Source organism: Haematobia irritans, chromosome 1 (assembly GCF_050003625.1).
Source record: "Haematobia irritans isolate KBUSLIRL chromosome 1, ASM5000362v1, whole genome shotgun sequence".
NCBI classification, from domain to species: domain Eukaryota; kingdom Metazoa; phylum Arthropoda; class Insecta; order Diptera; family Muscidae; genus Haematobia; species Haematobia irritans.
The window spans coordinates 133,008,951-133,021,484 of NC_134397.1; the positions used below are offsets into that span (position 1 = coordinate 133,008,951).

The following is a 12,534-nucleotide window of genomic DNA, read 5'->3' on the forward strand; positions in this document are numbered from 1 at the left end:
TTTTTTTACAAATTTTTTGATTGTTGTTCCAGAGAAGTTCTCAACTTTATGGATATCAATGATGCCCACATCGATCTATTTTATAGTCAAGATTCATGCATATCAAATGTGATCATCTGTGCAAGAACTTGTTCTTAATTTAATTGACTTCAATTTGCAAATAATGGCAATATAATCACAATTACACAAATGGTTCAGTTAATGTATATATCGAGGTGATTTAATTGCCAAATTCTCGATATTCAACATGAATTAAGCATAAAATACCCTAATAAATCTAATTATATGTTTATCTCAAGTGTTTGTATATTTGTGTTACGTTAATCGTTTGATTTTAAAATTAAGTTTCAGTTACCATCCATATGCAAAAATATAATCAAATAGATAACGTTTTATTTTCTGAGTAGTTACCACAACAAAAAAAACATTTATAATTTTTCCAACAATATTAATAGGCTTGTTTTCTTTTAATACTGGATAACAAATCCATTTAGGACTAAAAGAAAAGAGTTGAATATACAATACTGACACTAGGTGGACTTTACAGACTAACAATAATAACCCAGCAAAAAAAAATGAAGTTTTTCCACAAACATTTCTTTTTAAAAGCATCTCAAGGTCTCCCATCAATTGTTTCCACTTCCGATGGAGGCTTAAAGTCAAATTTGGAGGTTTAAATTAAAATTTTGAACAATTAAATATCGCAAAAATGAATAGAAAATCAACAAAAAAGTGAAAAAACAAAACAAACAAGTATATAAGGCCGTAAGTTCGGCCAGGCCGAAGCTTATGTACCATCCACCAAGGATTGCGTAGAAACTTCTACTGAAGACTGCCATCCACAATCGAATTACCTGCAAGGTATCTTAAAACTTCCTAACACCGTAATATATACCACATAGTCCATACGGTTTTTTCTATAGAAATAAAATTTTGACAAAATTTTCTATGAAGATTGACGATGTCAAATCGAAATATTGGCTTCAATAAAGTAAAACTCAAATAAAAACTTCTGGAGTTTTTTCATTAATGACCTTGAGCTGGACTAAAACCAAAAATATAGAAACAAAATTTTGACAAAATTTTCTATAAAAATAAAATTTTGACAAGAGTTTCTATAGAAATAAAATTTTGACAAAATTTTCTATAGAAATAACGTTTTGACGATGTTTTCTATAAAAATAAAATTTTGGTAGATTATTTTTGGCTCGAGTGGCAACCATGGTTATGAACCGATATCATATGCTGACACCACGTACCAAATTTCAACCGGATCGGATGTAATTTGCTTCTCTTAGAGGCTCCGCAAGCCAAATCTGGGGATAGATTTATATGGGGGCTATATATAATTATGGACCGATATGGACCAATTCCTGCATGGTTGTTGGATACCATATACTAACACCACGTACAAAATTTCAACCGGATCGGATGAATTTTGCTCCTCTAAGAGGCTCCGGAGGTCAAATCTGGGGATCGGCTTATATGGGGGCTATATATAATTATGGACCGATATGGACCAATTTTGGCGTGGTAGTTGGAGACAATATACTAACACCACGTACCAAATTTCAATCGGATCGGATGACTTTTGCTCCTCTAAGAGGCTCCGGAGGTCAAATCGGTTTATATGGGGGCTATATGTAATTATGGACCGATATGGACCAATTTCTGCATGGTTGTTAGAGATCATATACTAACACCATGTACCAAATTTCAGCCGGATCGGATGCAATTTGCTTCTCTTAGAGCAATCGCAGGCCAAATTTGGGGGTCCGTTTATATGGGGGCTATACGTAAAAGTGGACCGATATGGACCAATTCTTGCATGGTTGTCAGAGACCATATACTAACACCATGTACCAAATTTCAGTCGGATATGATGAAATTTGTTTGCCTTAGAGGCTCCGCAAGCGAAATCGGGGGATCGGTTTATATGGGGGCTATATATAATTATGGACCGATGTGGACCAATTTTTGCATGTTGTTAGAGACCATATACTAACACCATGTACCAAATTTCAGCCGGATCGGATGAAATTTGCTTCTCTTAGAGCAATCGCAAGCCAAATTTGGGGGTCAGTTTATATGGGGGCTATACGTAAAAGTGGACCGATATGGCCCATTTGCAATACCATCCGACCTATATCAATAACAACTGCTTGTGCCAAGTTTCAAGTCGATAGCTTGTTTCGTTCGGAAGTTAGCGTGATTTCAACAGACGGACGGACGAACGGACATGCTCAGATCGACTCAGAATTTTACGACGACCCAGAATATATATACTTTATGGGGTCTCAGAGCAATATTTCGATGTGTTACAAACGGAATGACAAAGTTAATATACCCCCATCCCATGGTGGACAGTATAAAAATTTTCCACCCGCAGAGTTTTTAACCTATGTCTGTTGACTGTTTCAGTTCCATTTAAGTTCTTTTGAGAAGTTTTTGGAAATTACTTTCAATTTTTATTGAGTTTAAATGGGAAAACTATACAGTGCACTCGCGATAACGTGAACTAATTAAAGGAAAATTTTCTATATTCTAACAAGTATGTTTCTTTAAGTTTTGAAAGGATTGAATACTTCTTTGTACGATTGAACTAAAATATTTGTCTATGTCAATTGTTATTCGTAGGTATGAAAAGCTTTCTATAATGGAGGAAGTCAGAATTAGCATTTTATAAGAAATTTTACTAAATTTGAGAAAACTTGGTTTTAGTTCGGTTTTTGTTTATTTTTAGGAATGCTTTGTTATCAGTGAATAAAATTTTCTTGTTCAGTAGTAAATTCGTATACCCAGCGAACAAAACAGTATTAGTAAAATTACATGCCTTATTCTAGTTAATGAACTATTCCTAACTGCTTTCAGTTTAGGATTTTTTTGATGAAACAAATAAATTTTATTATTTCAAACAAAAATTTAACTTAATGGAAATAGAATGGCTAAATTAAATTGGTGAACATTTTTATACCCTCCACCATAGGATGGGCGTATATTAGCTTTGTCATTCTGTTTGCAACACATCGAAATATTGCTCTAAGACCCCATAAAGTATACATATTCTGGGTCGTGGTGAAATTCTGAGTCAATCTGAGCATGTCCGTACGTCTGTTGAAATCACGCTAACTTCCGAACGAAACAAGCTATCGACTTGAAACTTGGCACAAGTAGTTGTTATTGATGTAGGTCAGATAGTATTGCAAATGGGCCATATCGGTCCCCTTTTACGTATAGCCCCCATATAAACGGACCCTCCAAAATTGGCTTGCGATTGCTCTAAGAGAAGCAAATTTCATCCGATCCGGCTGAAATTTGGTACATGGTGTAAGTATATGGTCTCTAATAACATGCAAAAATTAGTCCACATCGGTCCATAATTATATATAGCCCCCATATAAACCGATCACCAAATTTGACCTCCGGAGCCTCTTGGAAGACCAAAATTCATCTGATTCAGTTGAAATTTGGTACGTGATGTTAGTATATGGTATCCAACAACCATGTAGGAATTGGTTCATATCAGTCCATAATAATATATAGCCCCCATATAAACCGATCCCCAGATTTGATCTCTGGTACCTTTTGGAGATGCAAAATTCATTCGATCTGGTTGAAATTTGGTACGTGTGGTAGTATATTATATATAACAACCATGCCAAAAGTGGCCCATATCAGTCCATAATCATATATAGCCACCATATTAACCGATTCCGAGATGTGGTTTTGGAGCCTCTTGGAGGAGCAAATTTCATCCGAGTCAGTTGAAGCGATATTTCATTTCATTTCGAGATATGATGATAGTAACACACGGCAGTCGAATCAAAGTTGAAGTTAGATCTCAATTTATTACATAGTATTGGTTGCAGGATACTGTCAAATTCTTTTGAATGATCAAAAAGAATGAGAAAAGTTATTTTGTTTAAGTTAGTTATAGTGGCAGCCCGATATTTCAGACTCACTTATACAATTTAATCCATTGTGATACTACAGTGGTGAGCTTCTCTCTTATCACTGAGTGCTGCCTGATTTCATGTTTAGCTGTATGACAAGGAACATCCTTTTTATAGCCGAGTCCGAATGACGTTTTACATTTCAGAGAAACTTTGAAACCTTCAGAAATGTCATCAGCATAACTCAGAGACGATAATCCACCGCTGAAAAGTTTTTGGAGCAGGGTTTGAACACACGGCCCTTTGTATGAAAAATTGGGCATGCTACAGATGGCTCCGTAACGAACCCCTTGGTAAAGCACAAACATTTAATTTTAAACAATATGGAGCCTCCGGGTCTCGAATAGATCGCTGCTGCACGCAGAGAAGGAATATGATCACCTCAAACATGTTTCAAGAGCAAAATGTCATTTTTGTATGGTGACCATGTAACATAATTGTCACTAAAATGTTATTTTCTCGCCAAATATAACCTACTTGCCGAAATCAGATACATGATTTGCGATAAAATAACAAGGTTGCGAAAACCATGTTACATGGTCACCACCCAAAAATAACATTTTGCTCTTCAAAACATGTTTGAGGTGATCATATTCCTTCTCTGGGTGTGCCATCAAACAAAAACAGGTATCGGTCATTTACCTGCCCATTTTTTTTTTTAAGATAGACTGTAAGTGTAAGCTCCTCCACATTTCAGCCACTGATTTCACACTTCAGCCCCTGTTTGAGAAAATACGAAGAAAATACCCAAACGAATGGAAAGAAGCCCTTATAAGGATTCCAAAAAAGAGGACGTCAAAATTTGTTATAACTGGGAATGAATCGTCCTCACCCCAGCAATATGTAAGGTATTCAACAGAATACTTTTTAAGGGAATCTTGCAACCTCTAGACGAACAATTTAGAAAACAGCAAGATCTCCCGAACCGCTCATTCCTCGAACAGATCAATAGCTTGCGTACCATCGTCGAATAATGTAACGAATTTAAAGTTATATCTTACATTCATCGTTTTCGAAAAGGCTTCCGACGCAATTCAGAGGAATAAAATATGGGATCAGAGAATAGGGCTGTTTTCTTTTAGCACTGGATATCCTAAGCCGTGAAGGACTAAAAGAAAACAGAGAACTCGTTTATTCAAGACATCTTTAAAAATATGCAACTCTGTCATCAGCTGTTTAAAAACAAATACAGAAAAGAAGTGAAATCTTGCATTTTAATGTATGAAATGCTCAAATAGTAGTAAATATTTACTGCTGCGATTATTTATGACACTGTACCACTTTGATTTGCATGTTTTTCGATAAATTAGTCACAATAAATTGCTACTGTGAATCGAAAAAATAAATCTGGCAACATCGGCGCGACTTGCACTGATGAGATGTTCTAGGTAGAACACCAGTGCAACGATGTTCTGGATAGCCCATACAAATGTTGCATCCAGTTCTAAAAGAAAACAGCCCTAATGAAGCCGACCCGTTTTTACCGGCGGCGGCTGACACTACAATTTTGCCTCCGGTGGCGGCGGCTTGACAGCTATGCTGATATAAATTTTTATATTCGGCGGCGGACAATTCTCCATTATAAAATTAATTTAAAGTTATCCGAATGGTAATGAGATTAGTTCCCAGCAAAAATACTTCAGCAGTAAGAGTTTAGTTGCGCTTTTTGGTATACAATAAAGTAGGCAGTGCATCCATACTGCATGAATCGGTGGCAATAACGTAAACAAGTAATTAAACTATGATCATTCGTTTACATTATTGCAACCAATTCATGCAGTTTAGATGCATGAAAGGTAGTGATGTTTTCATTCACACCAACAATGCTATAAAATAGGAAATCGATGCTATAAAATTAAATCGACTATATCGGAGCAATATTGCTATTAAAATGAGCAATTATATCAGCGCTATGTAAAAGCACAAAAATCAGCGCTGATTCGGTTGTTTTGTAAGCAGTTGGTACTGCCTCTCTCCCTTACAATCCTGCTGAAATAATGCTCCATTTTTTGCTGGGTTGTACAACAAATCTTCAAAATTTTGGCAAACATTACAACAATTATTAATAATTTTTTCTGATTTAATTCAATAGTTTTGATTAATTGGCGGCTAGATTTGAGCCGAGATGAGTCGACATATTCGGCGGCGGCTTCGACTGGCAAAAAATGTTAGGCTGCGGCTAAAATCAGTGGCTTCATTCTCTGAAGACGATTCTAACATGCGAGTCGCGCATTGTGATAAAGTAACGGGGCTTTCAACACAGCGTGTGGTGTAAAACAAGGATGTCTTTTATCTCCCATACTTCTTGTAGCTACCTTGGAATACCTTGAAATAATGACCAGCCACAACAAAGGCATATAACGGATAATTAATCAGCAACCGGACGACTTCGATTACGGAGACGACCTGCTACTTCTGGCCCCAAACTGAAAAGATAAGCAGAACAAAATGAAAGATTGAGCGGAGAAAGCGCAGGAATATGATCTAAAAACAGACGCAAGAAAAACGATATGTATGAGCATCAAATGTTATCAAACACCAAATTTCCCTCTTAATGAAGAATTAATTAGTAACGTCGATAGCATCTGCTACTTATGCAGCATAACAGCCCAATAAACACAGGATGAGCGTTTTTCAAATGCAACACCTCTTCAGTTTGAGGGTAAATATCATTTTCAACATAAATTCAACTTGACTTGAAAAAGCTCATCTTCAATTCATCTTCAAATTGTTTGCGAATTACAACCAATTTGGCAAAATGTTGACGAAAACTTTGAAAATGTGTTGAAGATAATTGGAGAAAACTTTGACAAAACACTACCCTGAAATGCAACGAAAAAACCACATGGTTTTCAATACTATTTTGGACAACAAAGTTCGTGGAAGAAATACAAAAATGTGGAAATTTTTTAATAATCAATTGAAATTGCTTATAATAATTGGTAAGTAAAACTAAAACACGAAATGAAAACTTGAAGGAAGTCACTAAACTCAAATCTCTTTGCAGACAACTAAAATATTTGGATGCTGATTCTTGGACACATTAAGAGGCTGGCCGATGAAAAATGGTAGTGGCTTATCGAGAAGAGAAAGTTTCCATAAATCAAAGTGCAACCAAAAAAACTTGGTATTTATGCTTTTCCATATCAACAACTACTGGATGATAATTCGCATCACATCGATAGTTTAATTTATATCGCATCATCGGTTTAATTTGTTATTTTGTGAATTGAAATTGCTGGAAATTTATTCCAATTATCTGGCCATCAAGTTCCTGAAAATTGCCAGTATTTTAATAACAACAATTTTGTAATACCAACGTTCTTGAGGAAATCACGAAGTACCTGGTCAGTTGGAAGAAATACAAATTGGTAAGTCAAAATAAAAAGTGAAATGAAAACATAATGGAAATCAAAAAACTCGATTGTTTTGCAGAAAACTAAAATCATTGAATGGTATATTCTTGGAAGATGTTGGCCGATGAAAAACCGATGAAGGAAACAACAAAGAAAAGTTTTCAGAAAACTTACAAAGTGCAACCAATTAAAACAAAGTGCAACAATTCCTATATCAAGAACTTCTGGATGAAAATGTGCATTACATCAATTTACATCCCGTCATCAGTTTGATATTTTGTGATTTCCTCTTGCTGGAATCTATTCTAACACACAAGCCAGCAAGTTCCTCGATAGTAAATATTTCAAATTGCCAGCATATTAATGACACCAACATTATGGAGGAAATGGAATTATACATGTAAAAATGTTTAAGATATTTAAAGTTGTATTCATAGTTTTATTTATTAATACGTTTAATAAGATAATTACATTTTGATTGGTATAATATTATTATTTTCATATATTATTAATGTTATTTTTAAGATTATTATATTTGTTAACGAAAAAATAATAAAATTTACAAAATCCCTAGAAATTTAGTATTGACTTTCAGTTGGAACTAGGATTGACTTTCATACAAATTGTGGTTTGAAAGTATTCGCAACAATGCTAGTTTTTTATTTTTCTCACATTGAAAACTGTTTGAGAAATTATTGAGTAGCGATGCATTTCAATTTGAGGATTACAATTGAGAAATTATAGCTATTGTGTTGAATTTTACTGTTGAGGGTAATGTCTGTTTTTTGTTGAGAACGCGATTTTCTCAACAATTTCTCAACTTGAATATTACCCTAATCCTTTGAAAAAATGTTTGAAAAATTATTGAATTTTAGTATTTTTCAAACGTTTGTGTTTATTGGGAGAAGACAACAGATCTGGTAAGAACCGCATACCACTAGCTCCGTAACATCTGGAAGTTCAATAACCTTAAACCAAAAACCAAGGTAACCATTATACCATATACGAGGGCAGTTCGTCATTGAATATTTACATAAAAAGGTGTATCGGGACAAGAAATTCAAAATGATATGGTGAATGTGTTAGGTGAAAGTGCTCCTTCACATGCAACAGTAAACAATTATATATGGCCATAAGTTCGGCCAGGCCGAATCTTATGTACCCTCCACCATGGATTGCGTAGAAACTTGTACGAAAGACTGTCATCCACAATCGAATTACTTGGGTTGTGGTATCTTAAATCGTTTTCTAAATTGTGAGTTTGTCCATACGTGGCACATATTATGGACGATATGGACGTAGGGAGCCAGAATTGAAATATGGGGGTCGCTTATGTGGGGGCTATTATACAATTATGAACTTGATACACCCAGAAAAAAGTGCCTTCGAAACTAAAGGAAAAAATTTTCATCAATATAGTTTATCCATTTTATTTCCATTAAGGTAAATTTTAAGGTAATAAAATTTACTCGTTTCAGTAAAACAATCCTAAACTGTAAGCAGTTAGGAATAGTTCATTAACTAGAATAATGCATGGAATTTTACTCATACTATTTTCTTCGCTGGGTATAAGAATTTACTACTGAAAAGAAAATTTTATTCACCGATAACAAAGCATTCGTAAAAATAAACAAAAACCGAACTAAAACCAAGTTTCCTCAAAATTAGTAAAATTTCTTATAAAATGATAATCGCGACTTCCTTTATAATAGAAAGTTTTTCATACATACGAACAACACTTGGCATAGAAAAATATTTTAGTTCATTCGTACTAAGAAGTATGCAATCCTTTCAAAACTTAAGGAAACACACTTGTTAGAATATAGGAAATTTTCCTAAATTTCTATTGTCTACCTGTAATCGATACCTGTCATCGTAATCGATGTGTTTGCGCGTGGGTGTAATCGATATATTTGCGCGTCGGTTGTTTTTTTAGTTGGAATCGCGTTGTTTTGGTATACGGAGAGATTGTTAAACAAGTATAAACGGCCGTAAGTTCGGCCAGGCCGAATCTTATGTACCCTCCACCATGGATTGCGTAGAAACTTCTACGAAAGACTCTCATCCACAATCGAATTACTTGGGTTGTGGTATCTTAAATCGTGTTCTAAATTGTGAGTTAGTCCATACGTGGAATACATTAGACAAAAAAGTATGTGTAGGTAATTCTACAAATAATTACGAATCGATATGGACTTTTGCACGGTACGTAGGGAACCGGAATTGAAATATGGGGGTCGCTTATATGGGGGCTATATACAATTATTGATATGGACAAATTTTTGTGTGATTGGGGATCGATTTATATGAGGGCTATATATAACTATAGACCGATATGGACCTAGTTTGGCATGGTTGTAACTGCCATATACTAGCACAATGTACCAAATTTCAACTGACTCGGATGAAATTTGGACTGATATGGACCACTTTTGGCATGGTTGTTAAATATCATATACTACCACCACGTACAAAATTTCAACCATATCGGATGAATTTTGCTTCTCCAAAAGGCACCGGAGGTCAAATCTGGGGATCGGTTTATATGGGTGCTATATATAATTATGGACTTATATGAACCAATTCCTGCATGTTTGTTGGATACCATATATTAACACCACGTACCAAATTTCAACTGAATCAGATGAATTTTGGTCTTCCAAGAGGCTCCGGAAGTCAAATCTGGAGATCGGTTTATATGGGGGCTATATATAATTATAGACCCATGTGGACCAATTTTTGCATGGTTGTTAGAGACCATATACTAACACCATGTACCAAATTTCAGCCGGATCGGATGAAATTTGCTTCTCTTATAGGCCTCGCGAGCCAAATCGGGGGATCGGTTTATATGGGGGCTATATATAATTATGGACCGATGTGGCCCAATTTTTGCATGGTTGTTAGAAACAATATACTTACACCATGTACCAAATTTCAGCCGGATCGGATGAAATTTGCTTCTCTTAGAGGCCTGGCAAGCCAAATCGGGGGATCGGTTTATATGGGGGCTATATATAATTATGGACCGATGTGGACCAATTTTTGCATGGTTGTTAGAGACCATATACTAACATCATGTACCAAATTTCAGCCGGATCGGATGAAATTTGCTTCTCTTATAGGCCTCGCGAGCCAAATCGGGGGATCGGTTTATATGGGGGCTATACGTAAAAGTGAACCGATATGGACCAATTTTTGCATGGTTGTTAGAGGCCATATACTAACACCATGTACCAAATTTCAGCCGGATCGGATGAAATTTGCCTCTCTTAGAGCAATCTCAAGCCAAATTTGGGGGTCCGTTTATATGGGGGCTATACGTAAAAGTGAACCGATATGGACCAATTTTTGCATGGTTGTTAGAGGCCATATACTAACACCATGTACCAAATTTCAGCCGGATCGGATGAAATTTGCCTCTCTTAGAGCAATCTCAAGCCAAATTTGGGGGTCCGTTTATATGAGAGCTATACGTAAAAGTGGACCGATATGGCCCATTTGCAATACCATCCGACCTACATCAATAACAACTACTTGTGCCAAGTTTCAAGTCGATAGCTTGTTTCGTTCGGAAGTTAGCGTGATTTCAACAGACGGACGGACGGACGGACATGCTCAGATCGACTCAGAATTTCACCACGACCCAGAATATATATACAGTCGAAGCTCGGTTTAACGAACGATATATTGTCAGGCTCTTTCGTTATTTAGAAAAATTCGTTAAATCGAACGGGAATACTAAATGTTAACTCTTATTGAAAATCGTAGTTTTTTACCAGATGAGTAAAAATTCATAATCATTTGAAAAAATTAAAGCACAGAGACACTTAAAAAATAATACTTAAAATAATCCTGATGAACTTGATATATCTAGGTTAGGTTAGATTGAAAAGAGGATCCAAGATTCGTTGTCGTATGGGGACCTATATACACCAATGTCATAATTTGTGTGCTCTTAACTTCTTCGACGAATTGCCTAATTTGTTTCCAGTCCCCGGTTTCAAGATGGGCCAGGCATAGGTAGTGTTCATAGTAACATCTTCCTAAAACGCCCTACATACACCATTACTCTGCTGCTCCTGTCGGCATAGATGTACTCTCAACGCTAGATTGCCGTTTCGACCGAGCACCAAAAAAGTTTTTCAGCGGTAGTTTATCCCTCTCACTAATGATGTTGACATACCTGTGTATTTTATAGTTTCTCTTCAGCTATAAGACGGAGGTTCCTTGTTATTGAGCTAAATATAGAATCGGGTAGCACTCATTATTAAGAGAAAAATTCACCACTTGTTCAACTGGCAATCCTACGAAATATTGCCACTAACGAACCTATCACAGGACTAGTACCAGTGCTCGAGTTTGTCGTAGTTTTTAAATTTTCATATATTTTATTGATTTCTATACTCTCTTTATTTTAAAATTTTATTTGATCTAGACATTTACCTATGGGCCAACATAGTCCAAAAGTTTTTCTTTCTGGTGCAGTTTGGATGATCAAAATAATACCGGTACCTAAGGGTTTGTCCCAGATTGGTTCATGAGGACCTGTCTAGTCCTACTAAGTTCTCCCAGGTTATGTAGTTTGGAATGAGTCCAATCCGTGGCCTGCAGTGTAAATTTATCCCCGTCAATGACAAACCCGTGTTGAAGTGACCGGTCCCTTCCATACGTTTCGGCCAGAACTGGGACTGGTCTATTCACACCAGGGAGTAGTCCTGTGGCTCTGTTGTAGATCCATTTCCCGTAGCGAAGCTGCGCCACTCTATCTAACCTAACTTTACCAGTTACCCGGCCATTGAATATGTGTTTTCAAACATTTTAATGGAATCTAAATATCTTGGGAATGCCGTACTTTGTGGACATTTCCTAAGGACTTAAGCCATTCTCACAATCGTCAAATAGTGCTGATTTTTTGTTGTTTATTTTCTTAAGATTAAAAGCCTTTTCGTTAAATCGAACGTAAATTTTGTTCAATTGTTCGTTATTTAGAATACTCAATGTTAAGAATTTTGACGTTCGTTAAATTGGATTTTCGCTAAATGGGATATTCGTTAAACAGAGCTTCGACTGTACTTTATGGGATCTTAGAGCAATATTTCGATGTGTTACAAACGGAATGACAAAGTTAATATACCCCCATCCTATGGTGGAAGAAAAACGCAAGAAAAACGATATGTATAAGCATCAAATTTTATCAAACACCAAATATTTCCCCCTTAATG

General features: G+C 35.9%; 1 long non-coding RNA gene across 2 annotated transcripts in view; it reads left to right on the forward strand.

The window, feature by feature from the left end:
* The first annotated feature begins 6,644 nt into the window (after positions 1–6,644).
* Positions 6,645–12,534, forward strand: part of LOC142221838 (uncharacterized) — a 236,209-nt gene continuing 230,319 nt past the window's right edge. The window contains exons 1-2 of one of the 2 annotated variants that reach the window (XR_012718216.1): positions 6,645–6,895; positions 6,961–7,324. This is a non-coding gene — a long non-coding RNA (uncharacterized LOC142221838). The remainder of the gene's footprint in view (positions 6,896–6,960; positions 7,325–12,534) is intronic. The other variant, XR_012718215.1, reaches the window with a different exon arrangement.